Source organism: Emys orbicularis, chromosome 1, assembly GCF_028017835.1.
Source record: "Emys orbicularis isolate rEmyOrb1 chromosome 1, rEmyOrb1.hap1, whole genome shotgun sequence".
Lineage (NCBI taxonomy): Eukaryota > Metazoa > Chordata > Testudines > Emydidae > Emys > Emys orbicularis.
Window position 1 is genome coordinate 223,517,303 of NC_088683.1, and position 19,946 is coordinate 223,537,248.

Genomic DNA, 19,946 nt, shown 5'->3' on the forward strand with positions numbered 1-19,946 from the left:
CCAAACAATTACCCCCAAACTTGATACTTTGGCAGACCCTTAATTATTGCAGCATAACTGCTGCCAATACAGTTCCATGTGTTTTGATGCAGTGGCAGTAAGCTCCTTACCTGTTTCTAAAAAAACCTCATTCTATAATTACTGCTAACGAAAAAAAAAAGTCTCATTTGAATAAATCCTGTTTGAATACAATGTACTTTTTACAGTGATTCTGCCCACTAATATCACTTCTGAAAATACAAGAGGGATGGGGGGTTAAAGAGCCACTATTGGGCCTTGTAAAAGATTGTGTGTGCAAGTGAATAAATGAATTTTGGACATTTAGGGACCTCTGATTGAATATATATTTTCTTCCTGATTACAGGTAGAAGTCCCATCCAGGTATACTTCTGTATTGCCTATTAGGGGTGTGTACCCAGCTGTGGAACAGCAGCTGCCTGAGGAGAAAGAAAGGTTACTCACTCTGTGCAGTACCTGTGGTTCTTTGAGATGTGTTCCCTTATGGGTGTTCCACTTCAGGTACGCATGTGCCCCATGCTCCTTTGATCTGAGACCTTCATTAGCAGTGTCTGTTCAGCCCGTGCATGTGCTGCTGACAACCTCATGCCTTGCACCGAGGCTATAATAGGCTGTGCACACGAACCACCCTCAGTTCCTTCTCCACCACTAAGTGTCAGAAGGAAATGCTGAAGCAGAGGAGGAGGAGGGTGGGTAGTGGAGCACCCATAGGGGGACACATCTTGAAGAACCACAGTTACCTCTCTTTCTTCTTTTAATAGTGTCCCTAATGGGTGCTTCAATTCAGGTGACTCCCAAGCAGTATCCCCATAAGGACAGAGAGTTTTGAAATTGAGTCCAGCACAGAGGAAAGAACTGCATTGTCAACTGCTGCATCAGATCTAGAGGCACTGACTAAGGCGTAGTGCCTGGAGAAGGTACGTACTGAAGACCATGTAGCAACTCTACAGATCTCAAATATTGGGACATTTTTACGTAGAGCCATAGATGCAGACTGTGACCTCGTCAACTGAGATGACACACCAGTAGGGGGTGGAATGCTGGCAGCACTGTAACAAGCCATAACACACGCCAAAATCCATTTTGATAGTCTTTGGGTAGAAAGAGCAGAACCTTTAGGTCTGTCTGCAAATGAAACGAACCGTCTAGGAGATTTACTAAATGATTTAGTCCTTTCTACATAGAAGTCTAACAGTCTCCAGTGTGGAACAGTCTCCAGTGTGGAATTATGTGGTTTTGGAAAGAAAACTGGTAGGTAAATGATCCGATTCAGATGAAACTCAGAAGACATGTTAGAAAGAAACCTGGGGGGGTGGTCGGAAGGAAACGCTGCCCTTGTAGAAAACTGTGAAACTCTGCCATTGAGGCCCCAGTCTCTCCAATTTTGTGAGCTGATGTAATACTCATAAAGAAGGCTTTTTCATGGACAAATTCAGTAAGGAGCAGGTTGCTATCGGTTGAAAAGAAGATTTCATGAGACTTTTAAGAATCAGATTAAGGTCCCAAACTGGGGTGGGGATTTTCATCGGTGGGAAGTGATTACCCACACTCTTCATGAACCTTACAGTTGTAGGGTTACAGTCTTAAGATTCAAGAGATAATAGAAGCTTGTATAATAAGCAAGCGCTATACATCCCCGGCTAAGCAGCTGGTGATCCCTTGCTTATACCTAGAAATCTTGCCCTCAAGAGTCCAAGCCAGATGGAAGGAGCATTTTAAGTTACTCCTGAACCGTGAATCAACTGTCTCTGATGCCACTATCGAATCTATACCTCGACGACATGAAAGAGAATCTCTTGCTGACTCCCCGGCTCAAAGAAGTAACATGAGCCATTATGCAAACTAAGAACAAGGCAGCAGGGCCAGATGGCATACCAACTGAAGTCTACAAGTTTGAGGTGAAGAACTGCTAAGGAAACACCACAAACTTTTTCTTCATATCTGATTTATTGAGAAGCTTCCAGAAGACTTGAGAAAGGCTAACATTGTTATAATCTTTAAGACAGGAGATAAGACAGAGTGTGAAAACTATCAAAGCTTTGCCTTGCTATCTACAGCAGGAAAAATTCTTGCCTGTATCCTCTTAAACCGATTACTTCCCCTTGCTGAGAGAATATTGCTGGAATCTCAGTGTGGTTTTAGACCATCCCACAGGACAACCGACATGATTTTGTTGCCCATCAAATCCAGGAAAAGTCTCGGGAGCAAAATCAGGACCTGTACATGGCCTTCATCAATTTGACAAAGACCTTTGACTCTGTCAGTCACGAAGCCCTGTGGAAGGTGTTAGCCAGATTTGGCTGCCCTCCAAAATTTATTAAGGTCCTTAGGCTTCTCCATGATCAGATGACTGCCATGGTTCTCCGCCTTCAGACAGAACTTTTCATCATCAAAACTGGGGTTAAGCAAGAATGCTTTATTGCCCCAACCCTTTTCTCCAACTGTTTAGCAGTCATTTTGGTTCTCATTAAAGATCACCTCCCCAATGGAGTTGACATTTAATACAGAATGGATGGGCGGCTCTTTAATCTTTGACGTCTCTGCTCGAACTCTAAAGTCTTCAGGGTGTCCATTACTGATCTTCAGTATGCTAACGACTGTGTCATCCTCGCGCTCACTGAGAATGACCTTTAGTCCATACTGGATTTTCTTGCACAAGCTTACCGAAGCCTGGGACTCTCACTTAATACTGAGAAGACTAAAGTGCTCTATCAACCTGCTTCAAGCCTTGCACATGATCCACCACAAATCACCGTCGAGGGTCAGACTTTGGAGACAGTCGAGCACTTCTGCTACCTCGGTAGCCAACTTTCTCAAAATGCAAACATCGACAACGAGATCCAGCACAAGATCCAGTGCGCAAGTGCTTCCTTTGGGAAATTGTTCTGATGCGTTTTCATGGACCATGACCTATGGCAGAACACCAAGATCCAGGTTGTAGTGGGGCAGTTACCCCACTCCTGGGAGAAAAGGTAGGCTGATTGGGGAAGTGGCCACAGCTGGGGCCACACCAGGCCCTGATAAGAAGGGTTAAGGGAGGAGCTGGGTCAGAGTCTCCAGCCTTGGAGAGAGAAGGACTTAGCTGCCTGGGAGCACAGGGGGCAGAGCAGTGCTGGGGAAGGGCAAGAGGAGCTGGGGAGCTCCAGCCTGGCAACTCCCCAGGCTGAGGCCTTGGTAAAGGTACTGGGGCTGCAGAGGTGCAGCCTGGGGATAGGCAAAGGCAGCAGGTCCAACCCCCTTGCCAGTGATGAGTGTCATTACAGACTGCAGTCTGCCCCGGGGAAAGGGGGCTAGATGACAACTGGCAGTAGACACTGAGGCAAGGTGGGCTTAGAGGGTTGGGGGTTCCCCTGGGAAGGGAGACCCAGAGTGTGGGGCACTGCTGAGGGGCAGCACCCCAAGATAAGAGGGCACCAGGTCCAGGAGGGACACGGGGGCCTGAGGCAGGAGACACACTGGCCAGAAGGGGGCGCTCCGAGGCTGGAACTGAGCTAATTCCCGGACGACCAGCAGGAGGCGCCACGCCGGTGAGTCTGCAATCTGCTACACAGGTCTATAAGACTATTGTTGTTCCTACACTCCTCTATGGATGGGAAATCTGGGTGAACTATCGACAGCACCTCAAGAGTCTGGAGAGGTATCACAATGATGTCTCTGGAAGATCCTTCACGTCAAGTGGCAAGATTGCCGCACTAACACCATCATCCTCGCTGAAGCCAATGTCATCAGCATTGAAGCAATGATCCTCATGCACCAACTTTGCTGGGCTGGACATTGTGTGCGGATGCCAGACTCTCGCCTCCCAAAACAAGTCCTCTACTCTCAGCTCACCCATGGTCAGAGATCCCGTGGTGCTCAGAGGAAATGCTACAAAGACCCACTGAAAGCATATCTTAAGAAAACTGATGTGGACATCACAAGCTGGGAGGAGCAAGCCACCAACCGACCCTAATGGCGCCATATCCTCCATCAGGCAGTGGCCCGCTTCGAGGAGAAGTGCCTTGCCCTCGAAGCTGAAAAGAGAGAGAGAGAAAGAAAGAAAAAGAAAGAACTTTCTCCCAGCAGGCAGGTGGCCTGCCACGAAATGTCTGTACCAATTGCGGGCGGATTTGCGGTTCCAGGATTGGACTGCTGAGTCATTTTAGGACTCATATGTAAATCCATGGTAGAGATCATCCTCAAATCGAGTGATTGCAAAAGCAATCAGTTGTAGGGTAAGTAAACAGCCAGAATCCCCTCAATAGAGATGTGAAAAGCTGTTAATGAAGCCAAATGAACTTTGAGAGAGCTAAGTGATAGACCCGCTTTCTTTAGTTGAAGCAGGTATTCCAGAACAAGAATTAGCAAGGTAGATTTGGGACAGTATTCTGGAGTTCCCCCCAATGAGTAAATCATCTCCACTTTTGAAAGTAACTGTTTCTGGTAGAATCTTTCCTACTACTTAATAATATCCGTTGCACCTTTGCAGAACAGACTGACTAATTCCACAGATCATCAAGGAGCCACATCTGAGAATGCTCAGATTGGTAGGTAGCGGGCGACCACCATCCTGAAAGAGGAGTGATTGGAAGATTTATTGCTGGACAAAGATTTAGGCACAACAGGTAAGGAACTCATGCCTACCTCAACCACATTGGGGCGATTACAATAACTCTGGTCTTATCCTGTCTGATTTTGCTCACAACTTTGAGAATCAGAAGCGTTGGGGGAAATGGATAAAACAGCTTCTTTCTCCAAGTGAGGAGGAAGGAGTCCTTCAAGGGATTGTGACCTAGACTCCAACCCTTGAACAAAATAGACAGCATTTTTTGTTTGTAGTTATTGCAAAGAAGTCCACTTCTGGAAATCCCCACGTCTGAAATATGCCAACAAGAATCTGGGAATGCAACTTCCATTTGTACTCTTGGAAAAAACACCTGCTGAGAGTGTCGGCTTTGACATTTTGCCTGATCAGGCGATACATTGCTGAAATTCGTATGCAATGTTTTATGCACTAGTTCCATAACTTTATTGCTTCAGCACAGAGGGAAGAGGACCTCGCTCCTCCGCGCCGACTGATATAGGACATGCAGGCTATATTGTGTGTCATGACTTTGATAGACCTGTATCTGAGGAGAGGCAGAAAGTGAAGGTAGGCATTTCTGACCGCTCTGAGCGCCAACAGGTTAATACGGATCTCTTAGGGTGACCATCTGCTTTGTACTGTTAGAACATTGAGTTGCACAACCCGTCCTAATAGAGATGCATCCATGATTACAATTATCATTAGTGTTGGTTGGAGGAAGGGGACCCTCACCCCTACTTTTCAATGAACCTTCCACTAGTCCAGGGAGCATCTGACCTGTTGAGGAACTGACGCCTCTTTGTCTAGGCTGCCTGTTTGGCAAGTAAACTGATCTGAGCCACCCCTGGAAATAGTGAAGGTGTAATCTTACATGCTCTGTCAAAAAAGTGCAAGCCATCATGTGACCTAGAAGTTGAAGACAGTTTCTGATTGAAGTCTGGGGGTTCCCTTGAATAGCTGTGATAAATTTGATAGTGTCATGAATCTGTCCATGGGAAGAAATACCCTGGAGGCCAAGGAATCCAGGGATGCCCCTATAAACTGTATGTTCTGAATGGGGAAATCCCCAACATTGGAAGATGTTGATCATGATATCTGGGCGGAGGGACCACCTGTGATTGTGAAAGGACATGCTGAGATGATCGGCCAGCTCATTCTGAGATACAATGCCTCTAGATGTATTGAGTGGGCAATGCAGAAGTCCCACAGTTTGAGGGCTTCCTGGCATAGGAGAGAGGAGCGAGCACCACCCTATCTGTTTATATAGAATGTCGCTGGAGTAATGAGGTTCCCAGACATCTTCCCTGTCTCTCTGAGAAAGGAGGTTTGTATATAGGTACACAGGAGAGTCTCTGAACAGAAACAGATTGGCTAAGGTTAAGAAATATATTGAAGGGAGGTCTCCATGATCATCCTCTTCTTCCTCTATCAGGGAGCTCCAATTGAAAAGGGAGGTGACAGTACTGGGAATATATAAGGGTCCGGAGACTGAGAGGTTCTTGTTACTGAGAGATGCCAGCAATGGAGACTGTGGTTCAGCAGTCACCAATAAGTCTTTCGGATACCTAAAGTCCTGCTGCAGCATGGACGGACGGGTACGCTTGTCTCTGCAGGATGATAGCAGTGGTTTTCAGACTTCACAGGCGGCACTGATGTAGATGCAGGCTTAGACTTACACATTACCAAAGAGCTCAATAAGGGTACCGTGAGAGGGGTTAAGACTGACAGACTGGACCTCCTGTGTCTGCTCTGACCATCTCTGCTAGACAACACCGGAGCCTTCTCTGAGCCATATTTGCCTTTTGAGCTACAGGATTTTCCTGCCTCGCTGGTACATGAGGCACCCCTAGCCTCTAAAGTACCAGGCCTCAAGGAAGAGGTCTTGGAGGCTGTTGACCTGGTTGGAGAGCCAGGTCTTTTCGAGGTGAGTATGTTAGGAGGAAAAGGAAATGTTACTCACCCTGTGCAGTAACTGTGTAGTTATTTGAGATGTGCCTCCCTATGCGTGCTCCACTCCACAGGGACACACATCTCGAAGAATTACAATTACTGCACAGGGTAAGTAACATTACCTTCTTCTTTGAGTGGTGTCCCTATGGGTGTCCCACTCCAGGAGACTTCTGAACAGTATCCCCAGAAGGAGGAGGGAACTTCGGAACAGAGTCCAGAACCAAAGATAGTACTGCTGAGCCAAGTACCACATTGGACCTGACTGCATAGAGGAGGGCATAGTGCTTTGGAAAGCATATGGATTGAAGACCAGGAAAAGCAGCTCTACATATCTAAGAAACTGAGATATTCTTAAAAAATACAGCAGATGTTGCTTCCAATCTAGCTGAATAAGCTCTCACCCCCTGGGGGCTGAGCACCTGCAGATGCATAACAGGTGTAGATATAACCAGATATCCATTTCAAAAGTCTTTGGGCAGAAATGCGGGCCCCCTTAGATCCGCAAAGGATATGAAGAGTCTAGCCAATCTCCTAAACTGCTTATTCCTATTAAAGTAGAAGGTTTAGACCCTTCTACCATCCAAGATATGGAAGTAGGATTCCTGCTGAGAACTGGGAGGTTTTGGAAAAAATACCAGTAGATGGATAGATTGGTTAAGATGAAAATCTGATGTAACATTGGGTAGGAACCTAGAATATGAACATAAAGAGACCTTATCATGAAAGAACGTGATAAAGGTGGGATCTGCCATCAAAGTTCCAAACCAATTTCCCCAAACCTACGGGCTGACCTGATGGCAACTAGGAAGGCTATCTCCACAGATAACTGAAGAAGGGAGCAGGTAGCCATTGGTTCAGATGGAGGTCTTATGAGGTAGCTGAGAACCAGCCTAAGGTCCCAGGAAGGGGTGGGGTGCCTAGTGGGGAAGAGATTACTCAGACCCGGGGATTAAAAATTGATATAGCAGCCAGGTGTACCTTAACTGAGCTGATGGATACCCCGGATGTCTTCAGATTCAGCAAGTAACCCATGATGACAGAAAGGGGAATCAACTGAGGCCAGAGATAGTGATGACAGTGCCAGTGGGCAAATCTCTTCCATTTCTGCAGGTAAGAAGTGTGGGTTGATGTTTTTCTGCTGTGTAATAACACCTGCTGCACCTTCATAGAGCAGGATACCACAGGTTGATGTGGAGACTGGTTTCCTAGGCCATCCACTTGTGAGGGTACCGAGGTGGGTTCCCCACCCTAACAAGGATGCATCGGCTGTTAGAGTCACTAACAGGGTTGGGTGGCAGAAAGGGATGCCCAATAGATGTGGAGCTGCTCCTTCCACCAGTTCAGGGAGTTCTTTACATGCCACCTGCCTGTCCAAGTTGTCCTTGGTCCGACAGTATGCAGTTCTCAACCAACCTTGGATGCAACAGAGGCGTGACTGGTCACAAAGGTTCATGCTGCCATATAGCCAAGGAGTTGAAGACAGTTCCTTATTGATTTCCCAGGGATTCCATGAATCATCCCTACTAGTCCTGGCAGAGTCACAAATCTGTCTAAAGGAAGATATGTTCTGGCTGTCACTGAGTCCAAGTACATCCCCTATAAACTGAATTCCCTGCACTAGTACTCAAGTGGGTTTCTTTACATTCAGCTGTAGGTTTAACTCTTGGAACAGAGCAAGTCCCTTCTGAGTGGATGACAATACTGCCTTGAAAGACTGGCCTTTGAGAAGCAAGTTATCATGGTATGGGAAGATGAGAATTGCTTCCTGCCAAAGGTGAGCTGCCATTATTGCTAGGAACCTTGAGAACACCCTTGGAGCTGCAGATAGACTTAAGGGAAGCACAATCTGTACTGGAGATGATGTTGGCTCACAGTGAATTGTAGGTATTTCCTGTGCAATGGGTGTATGGCCATATGGAAGTAAGTGTCTTGTAGGTCGAGGGACAAAAAACAATTCCCTTCCTCTGGAGCAGGAATTATAGTGGTTAGTCACCATCCTGAACTTCTGAGGCGTCACAAACTTGTTCAGTTGTTTTAGATTTAAGATCAGCCTCCCATCTCTGTCCTTTTTCGGTACTAGGAAGTAGAGTCCTCTGTGGGACTAGTGTAGAGCCCTGCAGGATGACTGGGATCCCACAGGACTGCTGCCATAATAGCAGGAGCGAGTTGGAGTGACAGTGGGTATTGTGGGGCGGGACGGGAGTGGGATTAAAAATAGTCCCGCACAGGACTCTATTAGGAAGTATTTCAAGTAGAACTCCCTCCCCCTGTAAGTGGAAGGGACCAGCTCTACTGCTCCTAGCTGGAGGAGAAAGTTCACTCCTGCCTTAGTAGAAGTTCACCAGAGGGTCTCTGACGAGGGATGGGAAGGAGGATGGAAGGGAGGGAGTATCAAAAACTGGATGGTGTACCCCAAGGTTATGACCTTCAAGACCCATTGGTTCGTGGTGATCTGCTCCCAAGGCTGGTAGAAATGGACAAGGCAATCCCCAAAGGCAGGGAGGTGGGCTAAAGGGTGGAACGGGAGGATTCAAACCCTTGAGCGACCCATCGAAACTGCTTGTTAGAGGACACCTGGGTGGTTGTGGAGGGCAGTTGGACAGTCCTATTACTCTGAAACCTGTCTCTCTTCCTGGCGGGTTCTGCAGGTCTCTGACACCCCTGGAACTGAGCAGGGCTTGATCTTTGGACAGTCTGTGACCTACTGAAGTGCTTCTTGTATAAATACCCAAGGAAAAACGAGTGGCCTTGGAGTCCTTAAGTGTGTGCAGGGAGTCATTTGTGGTTGCCGAGAAGAGTTTGTGACCAAAGGGGAGGTCCTCTACTGTGTTTTGGACCTCTCTCAGTAACCCTGAAAGCTGGAGCATGGACACCCTGCGTATATCACGGATGCTTTGAGAGCTGTTCTGGCCAACAGCTGACTCCCTGCAACAATAGACTAGAATTGTTCCCTGCAGTCATGTTGGAGATGTTCAATAAAGGCCATAAGCTTATTGTAATTAGTAAAGCTGTATGTGTAGCCATGACTGCCTGATAGTTCACAATCCAGAACTGCAGGTTTGTGGACAAGTAAGATTTTCATACAAAGAGGTCCAATTGCTTTTGCTCCTTGTCATAGGGGAAAAGTGCTGAACTAACCTAAAACTTTCCTCAAAAACTGAAAATAAACTCAACTCACATCCTAGTTTAAGCTCAAAAAGGCTCAGAGACCTTTCTTTAAAATTCTGTGTTGACTTACTCTTCCTATTTTTTCTGGAAGCACAGAGACAATGGCTATTTGTGTGGTATTTTAAATCTGGCTGAAACCAGGAAAGAGTGAAACTTTAAGTAATAATAAATAATAATAATGATTAAAAAAAAATCAGTTCTCAGATGTCCAGTCAAGCTCTCTCTCTCAAAAAAAGATTTAGATAAGAATCCTAATAAGGAATATGCATATATGAAGAGAACTAAACCTTCTGTGGTTCACTATCCACTAATTTATGTATTTAAATTTCAGACACCCACATAAGCAAAATCTGAAAAAGTATGTATATATATTTCCCCCCTGTAATACAGGCCAAGAAACCAACAGTCACTACTTTTTTACACAAGTAACATTTCATAGATCACAATTATATGGTGTATCAAGTTGATTTATCATCAACTTGTACACTTAATCAACCTACAACCCCAATAAGTCATGGACAAGATATCAAATATAAAAACCTCTTCCCCTGCCCCTACAAAAAACACTGGAAGAGATTAAAACAATTAGTAATTATTGGTAGCCACTTAATAGGTGCTCAAAAGCATAATAGCTTTCTGTTAGTAATTATATTGCATTAATGAGACTTATTTTGGTCATTTGCCTTAGCTAATTTTTAATAAAAATGTTCCGAACTATTTAAGTCTTAGCAAAAAGCAAACACAACCATTCTGTTTCACAAATGAAAAAGTAGGATTTTGGAAGGAAAATATATGTAATGTGACATATGTACTTTACACAACATAATGCAACATACGAACAATTTCTACTAACGTCCCTTTTCCACTCCACCATGAACTCACCATTTCAAACAGAAAATATTCACCTGATAAACATGTTGCTAGTTTCATGTGTTAGACATTTATGCACCCACCTACTGTTATATAAAATATATGAAACAGCCCTATAAATAGCGGAACATTTTAATTCTAAGTTCATAATATTTGACACTAATAGGATTTTATTTGTTTTTATCCTCTAAACAAAGTAGCTCAGTCTGTCACTCACTCCCTTTTATTCATTTTTTGTTTTGTCTTATTGCATGCATCTCTTGTAAAGTGAAAACGTCTGTTTTAAGATAAGTGGAAATACTACAGTATGTAACGTTTTCATGTCAAAATAATTACATTATTATATTCTGAGTTAAATTATTTAAGGTGGGAAAACATTTTGATATTCATTTGACAGTTGTAATCCTGGCAGGATCAAATCAACTTCTTGCAAAGGAGCTTCCACTGGTTTAAAAAAAAAAAATACAGAAGGGGGCTAAGCAACAGAGAGAATTATCCCACTAACCTTTCATCCTGAAGATCTGGGAGCAGATCTTCAACCAAGTTACAAATGGCAAGCAGTCTAATTCATCCCTGGAAGCCAATGGAATTAGACCAGGGATTCATGTTTCCCAAGTCTGGTGTTGGGTACCCTACATATATCCTAGTCATTCACCTTTCTTTGTTTACATCATAAAACCATCACATCACATAGGACAACTAGTTCTTTGGTTAGACAGGCTACAGACTGAAATAGTAGGTGGATTACAAGTCAAGACTGGGGGATATTGACTCCTTGAGAACTTTTATTCAGCATATGCCCAGTGTACGTTTCACATGCATATTTCACGTTCATAGCAATAAAATCTCTAAAAATGTTTTTTATTTTTTATTTTTACAGAAACAAACACAATTTTCTCCATTGTACACTACCTTGCCTCTACTGTGCTAAACAGATGAGCATCACACTGTAGTTTAAATTCCAATAAGAACATTTCAATAAATCAATTTAAAATTGCATTCAGATGCTCAGTTGTCTTATGCTAATTTTTTTATCAATGGATCATGCATAATTCACAAAACCTATATCAATTAATTAAAAAATTATCATGTTTGCCAGAGAATAAAATAATAATAAAAACTCTCTTTCTATATTGCCAAGCTATTACATACATAGCCCTCAACACCTTGAGGTGGGCTATATCTTAGTTTTCAGTCATACATGCTTTAGGGGAAGAAAAAAAAGATAAACAAGCTTCACCATGTCTTTGAAAATGTAAATTTTTTCTGTTTAGAATATATAGACTGTATGAATTTTCTCAAGTGTGATTATTATTGTTTTTTCAAGGCTACTGCCATAAACAAAATAAAACTAAAATCTGACTTAGCGACAAAAAATGCATTCACTTTTTAAACTCTGCTTACAACAATTAATGTATACTTTAGTTTTAACAGTCAATAAAGTCCTGTTTGGGAAGTTTAAGAAACTGATTTGAAAATAGGATCTGACCCAAAAAGAGAAGCTGAGCTTGTGTAAATTGGTGTACCTGCATTTAATGTCAGTAGAACTACGCAAATTTATATCGTCTGAGGATATAACCCTTTATGTTTAAAACTCAATTTGAGAATTAAAATAAGATGAGTTGGTACATACATTTAAAATGGCTGGTAAAATTTCTATGGGGACGAGTCATTCTAGTCAGTGCAGAAAGTTTATATAAAAGATACATACACACAACCCCCCTCCACCCAGAATGTCTATAATGTGCAGGACAATTCCACAAAAATAACATTGATTTAATATTCCTGACACTTAGTGCCATTTCCCTTCTGCCACAGAGATTCTTTGTCCCTTTTTATTGGTCCATACTAAATTCTAATTATTTATTTTCCTGCAACACCCTTCTCCCAGGCTCAAATTGTTTTTTCCCCTGTGTTATTGAAGGTATTTTTCTCTTTGGAGCTTCACTTTACACCAATATTTCGACATATATTTAATATATATTTGCTGTCATGGTGAATGTAAGACTAAGCCTTGTATTTCTGATGTTATTTTGATTAATGTCACAGGTTTGCTGAATGATACATCCAGGAATTAAGTAGGACTTTATAATATTCTTTTTATTTAGTCTACCAAAGGTTATTGATTTATTTACTGTATAGATGTGAATGGTTTTCCACTCCATTTTAACCAAATGTAAGCACGAAATTTTAACAATCAAAAAAATTAAAAGTTACTGTCTGAACTACAACCTATTTTTTGTTTCAAACTGTATTATTATCCAATTATATAAATTAAATACAAGTAATAGAAAGTGTCATCAAACATCAGACATTAAAATACAGCAATACTAGGAAACAAAATGATGAACCTGAAAAAACAGTGATAGACCATGGATGAAATACTAGTCCCAGAGAAGTCAAAGAGAATTTTGCCATTAACTTCAATGGAGTCAAGATTTCACCCCATATATATACACATAGTCATAAGCAGACACATATTTCACTTATTATATTTCTGACTGAGACCAGACTCCATAAGCAGAAAGTCCCAAAATGCCAGACACAGAAAAATGTGGGAGTTAATGAAAGTAACATTCTATATCCTCAGTTTCATGATTATTTCTAATGTAAATAATTTTCAATAGTAAAATGAAGGAACACCAAATTTGAATGGATGATAGGTATAGGTAAATTTGCAAATGAAATGAATGAAAGTCCTTACCCAAATGGGTCAAAAAGTTACAGGAATGCTCTGGAAGACTGATTCTAATGTATAATCTCAGTGTTTACAGGTGGTGCTGTACAGCAAGTTTGCCTTGGTTACACAAGTTATATTTTTGTAATGATTTTTGGACTCATATTTGTGATATGATACCAGTTTACCTGGTATATTCAAAACAAAATTATCTTGTTCTAAGCTACACATTTATCTGATTATTTCAACTTTTAACTTGCTTCCAATTATTAAAAGTTCCAGTTTAAGGTGTCATAGTCCTTGTGGACATTTGATTTTAGTAACAAAGGATATATATGTACTACTAATCTAATAGAAGGAGGGTACAAAACAACCTTCAGAACATATCAACACAATTTCTTTGTCATCCACAGGTGGTGGGTAGTATTTACACTTACACTGACAGAAAATGAAAGAGATCTTTCTGCAGCTTTCCCTATCTTATTGGCAGTGGGAGAAAGAGTCTAGGAATTGAACCTGGGTGTCATATATAACAGTAGACACTAGTACCAATATAGGTCACTGGTTGGTCTTTTAAATAATCTCTAGTGAATAAATAAGATTTCAGAAAGTTTTTACTAGATAATTACACTTCCTGATTTTGTAATTAGTGGAACTACATGTAATTACATAATAATTATGATGGTAATTACGTAATTAAGATGTATAATTATGTAGTAAAAAACATTATGGAAATAAAAGCCATTAACTGTATAAGCACAATACATTTTAAAAATAAATTCTGTATCATCTGTTTAAAACAACTATATTTCTCAAAATATCAAAATGATTAGACCTTGTTATCAATCGCTTGCTGGCAAGTTTTGTAAAAATATATTTTTTACAGGAACATTAAAAAAAAGCATCTGAAATCTAAACCCCAGCATTACACTATCTCCTTTTGCCATCTAGGCATGCACATACTGAGGTTTATACAGAGTTAAATTGTTTCCGTTTGCATTGTTACACTTCCAGACTCCACAAAAATTAGCTTAAAAAAAAACAACCAGAAAATTGGGATCTGAAACCTAGACAAACTTTGAAGTCAGGTCCAATAACCTTGACAGTGCCCTACTGAAAAAACAGTAGCATCTCAGATACTTTCTTTTCACTACAGCAAGTGTTCTCCTCCCATCTGTGATAAGAGATCTATACTAAAAGCTATTTTGTATTTTAACTCAATTTATAAATAAAACTGACAGTGTTCAGATAAATGAAAGCAGAATGACATGGGTCTACATGGAAAAAAGTGTCTCAGTGCTGAGGTATACATAAAAAATAAATTGAAACAATGGGGTGGGGCAGTGGAGATTTCAAAAGAGTTTTTAGTTTAATGATAGTCAAAATGGCAACTGTACCATTGATAAAGGGTGCTATATAGATTTCTGTAACCTGCCAAATATCATTAAATATTTTCAATAAGATGACTGCAACATTTTATTTTGAATTTTCTCCCCACTTTCTAGTTTACATTTTTTTTTATTTTCGCTTATATGTAAAATAGTCATTAACGTAGCATAATTATGTAAGTACAATAAGTTGCAAAGTAGTGTCAAATTATTTACTTGAAAAAGTCAACTATTATAATTCATGCTGAGTCAGGAGTAAATTAAACTACAATCTCTCTTCCCTCTCCCCCCAAAATTAGTGCAAGGATAAATATCCATCTTTAATCAACCCTGTTTTACTAATGAGGAAGGATTGACCATGGTTAAAGCACAGGACAGGGATTCAGAAGCTCTCCATTCTACTCTTGGCTCTACCATAGCCTTCCCGTGCGACCTTAGGAATGCCCAATTTTTATGCACCTCAGTTTCCATAGCTGTAAATTGGACTCACATAACTTCAGAAAAGTATTATAAGCTTTAATTCATTAATGTCTGCAAAGCATTGAGCTTAGATGAAAAGGGATATAGAAATGTCAAGTATATTGGGTTTTTTAAGTGTTACTTGGGGAGGTGCTTTTCATAAAGGGGGAAAAAAACAAACATGATGCAATATTAAGGCAATGTGTGTCAGAATAAGAAGAATTCACTCATATCCAAACGCCCATAAATTGAGCTAAGTCACATTCTTAACACTATCTGTACCACTATTTGTATTTAATAAAAGACAAAAAAAAGAGAAGTGTAAATGAATTGATATTATTCTGTAAAGTCTCCATGACTTTGTGAAGATCACATGCATGCATTTTAGACAACTTTTAAAACATAAGTTATTTGGGAAAGGTCTAGGAAATAGCTAAACTCTATTAATTGCCTGAATATTGTAAAGGATTGTAAATGATTTAATTATTATTAAATATTGTAATTATTTATAATAATTAAGTACTGTAAAAACTATTTCACTTTCCTTTATAGCCATTCCACATATATTGTTGGAAATGTAAATGGGAAAAAAAGCTACAAAAACAATCTGACTTCATGCCTGAACCTCAATCTTCTAGTTCTATGTCTTCACTATTTTGTGGGTTTCACATTTCCTCTCCAAAAGTAACTGTAATTCAAGGAAGGTCATCGGGAAGATGCTGGAGCCAAACACTGCTAAAGCCAAACACATTTAAAAGTTGTCTTCTTTGAAGCAGAAAAAGTTGTTTCAAATCTTCAGTTGGGAGCAATGAATTGACATTGTTGAATCTGCTGCTGACTCTCAGATTTAGAAATTGCTAAATTTAAAAATCATTTATTGAAGGACATGATGGAAAATAATCCACTCAAGACTTCTTAAAATCCTGTGCAGAGCAACACTTGGTCACCTTTAAGAACTGAAGACAATTACTAGTGCCTAAAGGTGTGACACTAACTGAAACCGAGTGTCCACTGAAAGAGGTGTAGAACTCAGATAATTATCTGTGGAACCTCACTGTATTGTGAAATCACCTTTTTTATCTGTCATTGCTAGCAGACGGGAACACAACTAACACTGACTTTTTTAAACGAATGGCTCTCTGTGCTATTTCCCCCTTCTTCACTCCCCTTCAAAAAAAATTAATATTCATACTTCTAATTCCATCTCCTTCCCTGCTCACTGCTGTGAGCCATTTGTTACAGTCTTCATCTTTGCAGGCAGAAAAGATATGGAAAATAACTCCAGTGTTGACTGAAGGGCCACATATTTCATTGCACAGTGATTCATTTATTGTCTCCATCTCAGTCTCTCTCTCCTCTCCATCAGAAACATCAACTTCCACATCTCACGTATGAGCAAAAATATCTTCTTGCTTAGGTGCCCTTCCAATCTTAGCTGCAGTATCCTGTCTCCCTCTCAAACAGCCACTACCAGCCAACATGCCGATACTAAAGCCCCACCCCATTAAGTAGCTCTGCCAACATCTCCATTATATAGGGTCTACTTTCAAAGCTTTATAATAACTCATCCATAAAAAAAATTCACTTCATACTGATACTTGGCACACCAAGTTATGAACACACTGGGGAAAAACAATGTTTAAATTATAGGATGCAAACAAATATTCAGAGTTGAATTTTGTGTTTTTATGTGTAAGTCACACAGCTTAAAACAGTTTCATTTTTCTCAATTCAATTTTGCAGTTTATTCATCCAGAAAGTAAACTAGGCACTTTTGGTATTTGTATGAAGGGGTGGAGGTAGGGGACGTACACGGCTGTGATAACCGTGTAAAAGCATTTTCTGAGCATGCACAGGCTTTTATGGAGCCACAGCACATAAATACCTAATCTGAAGAATTAGATTGTGGTTCCAAATACTAGCACAAGTTTTGGAGGTGCAGTGCTTCCTAAAATCCAGCAATGTTTCAATTACTAATGACTTCAAAGTATCCTCCCTTCCTCACTGTTTTCTGTTCAGTCACTAGACTGACAGGTTCAGTTTACTGGATTCCAGTGCCAAGGAGCTCCACAGCTGAGAACATTCTATATCACAGAATATATCTAGGCACCTATATGGCCTCCTCACTGTGGTATATGAGTGCCTAAAAAGAACACCCTATCGCCAGGGGCGGCTCTATGTGTTTTGCCGCCCCAAGCATGGCAGTCAGGTGGGCTTCGGCGGCACGCCTGCGGGCGGTCCGCGGTCACGGCGGCGTTTCTGTGGGTGATCTGCCGGTCCCGCGGCTTCGGCGTACCCGCCGCCGAAACCGCGGGACCGGCGGACCTCCCGCAGGCACGCTGCCGAAGGCTGCCTGACTGCCGCCCTCACAGTGACCGGCAGGCCACCCCCTGCGGCTTGCCGCCCCAGGCACGGGGTTGCTGCGCTGGTGCCTGGAGCCACCCTTGCCCTTCGCAACAGGGGTAAGTGTTATTACCCTCATTTTACTGACAAAGAATGGAGACAGATAGATTAATCGTCAGATTGTGATCCTGTTACACTGAATAGTACCTTACACAATGAACAGTTTTACCTGAGTTAATGGAACTACTTGTCGAGTAATTTACTACTCAGTGCGAGTAAAGGGACTGAATCTGGTCCTAAGTGACTTGCCTAAAGTCACACAGGAAGTCTATGGCACATGAGGGAACTGAAGCAGCTATGTTTCAGCCACAGTGGTAATACCCAGCGTTACTTGGGCTTTATACCTCTTGATTTTTTTAAAAACGTCAGCAACAACACAACTATAGCAAATTCTTATTTATATGCATAATGTATGAGATTTCTATGGAATGGCCATATAGAATCTTCAATAAGTCCCACTAGAGTCACTTCTGATTTTCTTATGTGGCCATGAAAAAAAGTGTTTATTTTGGGGTGCAGTTCTCACACAATGAGCACAGTTATTGTCTGGTTAGTCAGTGTGCTGTGTTGCTTATATCTCCATTTATGTAAATGGCTGACAGACTACCCTCTTCATCCATGCCTTCAGGAAGTGCAGTTCGTGAAATCAGGTTGTCTGATCAGATCCAGACTGAAGCATTGCAGAGCCTGTCTTGTAAGTGTAAGAAAATGAGCCTTGCTGCTCACATTTTGAGTTGATTAATGGAACATTTATCCTCCTCTGTCCCAATTTTTAAAGGAAGGGAATTAACAAGAAAACATGACAGTTCCCGAGCTGTTACTATCATCTGTGATCAGAGTTATTCAACAGGGGGGCAAAGGTCAGATTTCTTGTTGAACTGTCATTACATAAGCAATAGGCCCTAACTTAGGCAGTCAGCAGCAGGAATTTCTGGGAGCCTTTAGAATCTGGTTTCCTTTCAGAGAGCAGAAAAGTGTGAGAAGGTCTCATGGACTTCACTATTAACATATTAAGCTAAGATCTGCTCTGTCTGCCTGGGGTTTCCACATGAAATTTAAAGGCAATACTTTTTACCTATAAACCCCCCCAAATGACGAAGGGCCTACCAATCAGAGAGACTGCCTCTCTCTCTGTGCTGTACTACCACAGGTGAGAGCACCTGAGGTGCACAAGTTGGATCCACACTGGCATAAGTGAGAAAGGGTTTCTGACAGGATATTCTTTGTGAGGGCTTCAGGGCTTTGGACTTCACTCCCACATCTATGGTCTAAGGCAGCTTTAATCTGATGGACCTTCCTGGCACATTGCAAAGCTTGTCTTTTTTGCCAGATATTTGAAAATGGAGGAAAAGGAGAATTGTAGAATGGGGAGTTGTTGGATGGGAATTTTGATTTTTTAAGTTGCCTGGCTAACTGATGGTGGGCGTTCTTACATTTTACGGCTGCAAAGAGGGTATTTTTGTGATACATTTTTAAATTAAGACAAGAATGTATGCATAGGTGCCCTTTTTAGCATGTACATATATAAAGTAAATAAATACAGATGTGTGCTCATAGTGTTTCAGGCTTGTAAACACGAAACTCTGTGCTTTCAAACAAACATTCCCACATCAAAATAGGTGTAGTAGTTGCAGAATTTATACTTCCTGTCCAGTTTGAGACACTTATCCTGGGTCAGAAAAGTCTTGTCCATTTTTATGCTAAATATTGTTCCTTTACATTCTAGCTTCTGGAATGGTTCCTAGGAACACTCTTCATATTTCATGATCTAATTGTACAACCCTAGGAAGGACCCTATTTTGGGAATGACTTCCTTGGCCGATGGGTCCTTGCATTTAACTAAAGAGGGCTACTGACAGAACGAACATTACCTTAGTAAAAAGTTCGTGATGCTGTGGTTAGACTAAAACATCAGACTAATTAATAAATGCCTGGCCTCCTTTGGATCTCGGTAGCAAACGAACTATCTCAAGTTGAAAGCTTGTATCACTGATTTTCAGTATTCCATTCTGGAAGCTCAAACTGCAGAAATGAATTCACCTTCTTAGGGGTATCAAAAAGAGGCACCTAGATACTCTGGAAAAGAGGGTGCTGCCATACCAAGACAGAGCCCACACTCCTGCCTATTGAGCATGTGCAAGCTAAGAGGTTCCAGCTATACTTCCTGGATCGTATACTGTGCTTATCACCGTAGTACTGGTGCATTTATTTGTTCTACTGTAACCTTTTTCATCTCTTGGTCTTCTACCCTAACTGGGATGTGGGAAAGGAGATTATTCTGCAGTGGAGGTTTCTGTCAGGCTACTACTATAGCTGACTCATCTTTTCTCCATAGGAGCCACTATGGAATTCCTGTAGGAGTTTCAACGGGATTAGTAACATGTATTTTTGGATCAACAATGCACCAAATGTGGGGACGAAAATTTAGTTTATTCAGTCTTGTATTTAA

The 19,946-nt window shown here is 41.3% G+C and overlaps 1 protein-coding gene across 1 annotated transcript in view; it reads right to left on the reverse strand.

Moving 5' to 3' along the window:
* Nucleotides 1–19,946, reverse strand: part of POLA1 (DNA polymerase alpha 1, catalytic subunit) — a 329,016-nt gene that overhangs the window by 33,724 nt on the left and 275,346 nt on the right. The gene's annotated exons all lie outside the window — the stretch shown is intronic.